Genomic DNA, 7327 nt, shown 5'->3' with positions numbered 1-7327 from the left:
TGATTGGAAGAAATAAAAGCTCACAACTCTTTACTGAAAATAAGATGAATTGCTAATGGGATTTTATTCATATTCTAGTTTAATCATCTTAATTTTTTAAATGATAGGGCTTTTTAAAAAGTTACATAATTTAATCTCAGGTTTTCTGATTTCTTATAAATCGCATGAATAGCATGAATACTCTTGCAGTACCGTAACAGACTATCCACTGAACTGGAAATTAGTTCTTTCGAAAATAGAGATTTAGTTGTGAATTTCTGAAGACCCCCAAAAGAAGTGTTTTAAATTTAAAAAGTTAAAAATCATGTGAAAATGAGATGATGAAAACCTAATACATATATTTATGTTGTTGTGAATGGTGTTCATGACTTCACATGGTATCTCTTTATCAGTATTCTAAGGAGAAATTCTAAGCGAATCTTAGAATTAAAAGCAACTGATTTTTATTTCATGGATATTACTAACCATGTAATTGACATTTAAAAAATTATTTGTAGATCATGTTTACTCGTTATATTGGTGTTATTCTATGCAGTTTAAAACTTATTTCTTGTTGTTCCTTTTTTCACAACTTTGGTTTTTAAAATTTTTGCTCCTACTTTTATTTTATGACCTAATGTCTGTCATGTTTTATATATTCTAGTTAAGTCTCTTGAAATTCTTCTTGGGAAAGGCAGGGTAAAATTAATTAAATAACTCATTAGATTTTAGAGAGATAAATTTTTCCCTCCTTAAAGACTTCATTTGTATGAGGAAATATTTCAGAGGATTCTTGTGATAACTGACATCTATGAATGTTTTGAAATTTTTCTCAATAAAAATGTTTTATATATCCTGGGACATATATTAGTTTTTTTTAAATTTCTTTGGGAATGTTTATTCCTCATTCACTATTATTTAATGAAGCCTCCCAAAATAAAGCATAACAAAGAATATATTTTGTATACCAACTAAGGACAACAAAACAAATATTAAATAGTGAAGAAGTAATAATTGGCATCGTGGCAATTCAACATGCCCAGAAAGAAAAATTATGGAAGCCCAAAGTATACACACAAGATTATTAGGTTGAAATACTGAAATAGCCCGCTAACTTCTGGATACTAAAGTTTAGTCATATCTGGTTACTTACAACAAGAAAAAATAAAATTTATAAAATTGGACAATTGTATTTACCTATATCTCTTCATTAACTCCTATTTTCTAATATCACATTTTAATTGAAATTAATCTTTTGTTATTATAGATGGTATATATGTGCATTGTAGAAAGTCAGAGAACAAAAATAATAAAAAATGTATCTTCCATATTTTACAATATGGGCCCGTGTTCTCTCCACTGAGAGCATCACTGTTCCTAAAATCTCACTGAGTATCTGCATATCCTTCCAGATATTCTACATGTCTCCACATATATGCAAAGACATTCCCACATATGCATATATTTCTTTTTAAGGGATAATTTCATATATGTTGCTCTGTAAGCTACTTTTTTCCCCTGTAGTATCTCTGCTTTTTCATAGTAATAAATTTTCATTTTTATCTAATTCCCTATCCATATTGAAATTTCCCCAAGTTTTTCAAAGCTGGTTTGTCCAAACCAGAATCTGCATTTCCTTTGGTTGGTATGCCCTTAAGTCTCTCTGATTCAAGCCACATGTTTTTTTCACTAACCCTGAAAAAAAAAAAAAAAAAAAAACGGAACCAGTTTTCTTTAATTTTGTTCCACCTTTTGGATTTTTTTGATGTCAGTTAGCTTGTTTCTCTATGCCTTCTATTTCCAATAAGTTGAAATTTAAATCTGGAGACTTGATGTAATCAAGTTCAAAAGTTTCTAGAATATACTATGTGTTGTGATAGCATATCTGGAGACTTAATATCTGGTTGATTTAACCTCAGTTATGTTAAAATCATTCACTGGATGAGGATGATGGCCATCAATCCATCCGTTCTTCAGTTACATATATTTGTACTTTAGAGACAAAAACAAGGGATTATTATGGTGTTCTTCTGGAAACTGTAGGAATATTCTATTCTCCATCAACCATAATACTAATTTTAAAATAACACCTTTAACAATTGATAGTCCTTACCTGAATCAATAACTGGTGAGGGTTTGTAGAAAGATGATTTTCTAATTATAGTTTATTTACAACTGTAGTAGAAATTTATCCGTAGAATAAGCCTACTCTCTCCATCTGAGTCTGTGTAGTTACCATAACAAATCATGTCTCTCCTTTTGCTTAAATGTCTTTCTGTTGTTTCTAGGATAAAGTGACAAAAATTTTAACATGATTCTAGGCATAGTCAGTTGGGCACCTGAGCCTTGGTTTTGGCTCGGGTGATGGTTTCAGGGTTGTAAGATGAAGAAGGCCTGCCTTGGCTCTGTGCTCAGCTCTCCTCTCCCTCTGCCTGCCACTCTCCCTGCTTGTGCTCTCTCTCTCTCTCTCAAATAAATAAATAAATCTTAAAAATAATTAACAAGACTGCAAGCTCTAAACATTTTTTACTTTGTGTACTGCTTTATTCCCAGCACCCTGCACAGTGCCTGATGCATAGCAGGCCCTCAGTACGCATGTTTGAATAAATGAGTGAATGAATTGCAATCATACAGTGGCCTGCAAAAGCTAAGCATCCATTGCATGTGATTGATTTGTTGATTGGATTATTCTTACATTATTCATGCACATATTTGTGCAGTTTTATTAAAAGATCATCTGTGTGTTTTCAAGCATCCTCAAGCATAGAAGGGACAGAGACACAAACAACTAAAGTTAGTGTGCAATAAAATAATTGCTATAATTTGGTTATGTATGCACTGTCATAGGAAAAGCAGTCACTTCACCTGAGAGTAGGGGAGCCTTTGCAGAGGAGGGAGATTTTCAAAGAAAACAAGTTAGGAGAAAGTATTCTATACAGAGAACAACATGCACAGAGAAAGAATCAAGAGAAGGCAACTAATGTGCTAAAAATTACTAGCAGTTCCATGTTCCCAGAGCATAACTGGGAGAAAGAGGTGTGGGTTTTGTTTTGTTTTAAGATTTTATTTATTATTTATTTGACACAGAGAGAGAGAGAGAGAGAGCAGGAGCACAAGCAGGGGGAGCTGCAGAGGGAGGGGGAGAAGCAGACTCCCCACTGAGCAGGGAGCAGGAGCGGGGGCTCCATCCCATGACCTGAGCCCAAGGCAGACGTTTAACCAGCTGAGCCACCCAGGCATCCCGAGAAGGAGGTTTTGATATTCACAAATTATTTTAAAATGAAAAATAAGAGGAGATAGCATTTTCCCTCTTTCCAAGGTAAGAAAATTGAAGGGAAGGTATTTGCTAAAAACCCTCAATGCCATCATTAGAAATACAACCCAAGTCCAGAAGGTGCTAGTTTTATTTGGTCTGGCAACATCCTGGTTTCCCTAATGCAGCCAGCCTCTTTGAGGACTCCTCTATGCAGCAAAGTCTTATTAAGCCAGTTTTCACCATCACAGACATAATTCTGATTCCCAGTTAATCTTCCCATCATATCTTCTCCTCTACACTTTAATCTTCTTTCAAATCAATTGCTTTGTTTTTTCGGTTTTCTTTCTTTGTCTCAACGTTCTCCTGCTGGAGAGAATAGTTCCAATCTTATTTTAAAGGGATAAACTGAAAATTAGGTAGAAAAATATTTCTTGGAGTAAGTTCTGCAGTTTTTGAGCTTAGAAATAATTGTTCCCAAGTAAATAACGTTAGCCCCGATATGCAGTAATTAATTGAAAATAATATAATGCTCAATCCTATATTGGTTACCGTGTTTCCATTCAAAAAAAGCTGGTGACACTTTAAGTTTTTACTGAAATAATTTTATTTGTTTAAAATAAAAAGGGATAAGGACACAGACACACAAAAAACCCATGATTACTCCAGCACCTAGAAGAGAGTTAACATAGAGAAAATTATATATGCATAAGACTTTTCAGAAATTAACAGTACAGAAATGTAAATATGAATGTCCCTCTTACCCACCTCCATGGACTTCCCTTACAGTCTCTCTCCCAAGAGATGTACCTCTCACATATTTCTTGTATCCTTTCAAACAAACAAAAATTAAAATTTTTCGCATATATATATAGATCCTTTGAAAATGTATACAGCATACTGTTACTCGATATTTTCTCTTTAAAAATAAAATCAACAATTAAATATATTTATTGGCATTTTTCCATATCACCTCACTCATTTTAATGGCTTCATAATTCATTGTTCATATGAACCATTATTTATCCAATTTGTCCCTTTAAAAATCTTCATTTTTTCTATTATAAGTGATGTGGCAATGAATACTGTTTCAAAAACACCTTTGTCAAAACAAAAAAACAAACAAACAAAAAACACCTTTGTCTTCTTATAGGATTATAACTATAGCATTACTTTTTATGTCTAAAAGTAGAAATGCTGAATCTATGTGAATATATTAAATTTTTGATACCTATAGCCAAATTGGCCTCCAAAAAAAAGTACTGATTTATACTTTCACCAGCAGTATATAAAAGTGCTTGTTTTCCCACACTGTTGCCAATGCAAGATGTTAGCAATCTTTAATACTGTTACTGATATTATGGGTAGAAAATGATATCATATTGCTGCTTTGCTTTGCCTTTATTTAACTAAGTTGAACACAGTTGATCAACTTTTTAACATAATCATTAATTGTTTGAATATTTCTGCAGATGGAAATTATAAGTTTTTTTTGGTTTTTAGTCCCATGTTATGGTGTATTCCAAATTTCAAAGCATATATTGACGAGCTTCTCAAAGTGGATCAAACTTACTAACAATGGTATTTGAAAAAAATTTCAGTGGTACATTAAATCTTTTTATTTTATATCTATTTATTTTTATATGGATTTGAAAAAGCACGTTTTCCACTTATGATACAATTTAAAATTTCCATGTAAAATACATTTAAGTTTGAAACTGAGTTGATTTAAAATACATTAAATAAAAATAAGTAAAAACACTTTTTAGGTAATTAAAAATGAGAAAGTCCATATTTTAGAGACTGAATTTTGGTATACAATGGTTTAATCAATGTAGTATTCTTAAAATAGCATATAAGCAAAAGGTAAAATAGCTTATTAAATGTCATTGCTCATGCAAAGTAAAGCCGCAAGCTAGGATTAGAGTTAGCAAATGAAAAATGGACATATGCTCTGTTAAATAACAAAATTCAACCAAGTAAATTTGAAGACCTAATTGTCTTTATTGAACAACTCATGAATCAGGATGTACCCCATAGGCAGGTAGAGAGGCAATCTGAGGAGTTTACAAAATGGAAAGTTTTTATAAATGGGGGGGTGGGGACAAGGAAATTATTAGCAAAAGGAAAAGATTGTCACAGAGGAGGCTGTTTGCAAGTTGTCTTTTTTTTAAAGATTTTTTTTTTAATTTATTTATTAGAGAGAGTGAGAGAGAGAGCGGAAGAGGGGGAAGGGTTAGAGGGAGAAGCAGACTCCCCGCCGAGCAGGGAGCCCGATGTGGGACTCGATCCCGGGACTCCGGGATCACGACCTGAGCCGAAGGCAGTCACTTAACCAACTGAGCCACCCAGGCGCCCTGCAAGTTGTCTTATCATGCTAATTATCTCCTCTTTCTTTGGAGGATGGAGAGGACCCAGGTGACAGACTTATTGGTGTTGATGGAAAAAAAATTCCTAACTGACCTGTTGGGCTACATTTCTGAGGAGGTTGAAACTGCAATTAGATTGGGTATTAAGCCCCAGTTTGGGAACTTTGTCTAAGTGACACCATTTTGGGCCTGCAGTTTTTCAATATATAGGATGTTTCTAGAGCCCCCAAAATAAGAAAATAATACTTATTTATTTTGGTTATTTAAAACACATTTCAGAAATCATATTATTCCACTCATAAATAATGCATTATATATGCATAACAGACTTTTTAAAACAATGTAACCACAATACAATTATCAGTCAACAACATTAACAATTAACAACTCCTTAGTATCAATTTTTCCAATGTCTATTTTGTTGCAACTGTCTGAAAAATATTTTTTTAGTTGGATCCCAAATTCCAAATCCAATATTGTCCATAATTTGCTGTTGATATGACTCAAATAAAATACTGTGATTTTAATTTCTATAATCTCCACTGAGTCAAGGTTTAGGAGACTTGAAAAATGTAAAGTACTATAAGGTTTCCTTTGCAAAAACTTGACTACTTCCACAAAACTGACAGCTTAAATATTTGTTGATAATATTTAGCAGGGGGGAAAGAAAAACCATACTCAAAAAGGAAATTGGAAGTTTGAAAGAAGGAAAGAGGATGCTTTTGTGATACAGACTTCACTTCCTCCAGATAAAGGGACATGAAGACAAGTAGACCTGACTCTTGAATTGTCTTCCTGAGTTTGCTGGAGGAAGTGTTGGATGTGGAAGGAAAACTCTGAGGGTTGTGGAAATCATCAAACTTCTCTGCTGTTTTTTAAATTGTGTTATTATATGCAAAGCTAAGCCTACATCACCCAGAGAACTAGGGGAAGGAGTTGAGATACGTTCCAGTTGCAAAACACACTTTCAAAAAAACCCAAAAAACCAAAAACCACAGTCTCTCCCTTACTAAATTAAAACAAATATTATACCATGCCTTCCTTTTCTAAAGCTATTGCATGGGAAGTGTTAATTAAAAGAGGAACTCAGGGCACCTGGGTAGCTCAGTCGGTTGAGCGTCTGCCTTCCGCGCCGGTTGTGATCTGAGGGTCCCGGGATTGAGTCCCGTGTTGGTCTCCCTGCTTGGCCGGGAGCCTGCTTCTCCCTCTGCCTGCCACTCTCCCTGCTTGTGCTCTCTCAGTCTCTCTCTCTCAGATAAATAAAACCTTAAAAAAAAAAGAAGAAGAGGAAATCGGGGGGGGGGGCTCTATTTTATTAGAGAAGGGAAAATCTTTGAGGTTAGTAAATAAAAATAAAAGAAGCTAATTTGGTTAATATAGCAGAAACTGAAACAGTCAGCAAACCTGTCAGAAACAAAGATGAGGGAAACTAAGGAAAAAAAATACATTATTGGAGAATAAAAATCAGGAGCTAGAAACATAGTGAAGACAATCACATGGAGTTGTTCCACTAATGGCTGTTCTGAGCATATGGTCAATTCTTGTTGCTTCCTCTATGGAATCCTTTACTCATGCCAATAAAATCAGAGTAAAAGAAAATGTATTTTTAAAGTAAACAAACTCTCTTCTAAAGCCTCACACAGTTTAGTTCTGAACTGGAAGAACATGTATACCTCCAACAGCAAGGCAGAAGGACTAGGTTTCTGCACCCTTTTTAGTGACCATC

This window comes from Mirounga angustirostris, unplaced genomic scaffold, assembly GCF_029215605.1.
Source record: "Mirounga angustirostris isolate CCGP_5_RB_7025 unplaced genomic scaffold, mMirAng1.0.hap1 SCAF_1, whole genome shotgun sequence".
NCBI classification, from domain to species: Eukaryota; Metazoa; Chordata; class Mammalia; order Carnivora; family Phocidae; genus Mirounga; species Mirounga angustirostris.
The sequence above is the reverse complement of the archived record's forward strand: the minus strand, read 5'-3'. Positions refer to the sequence as shown.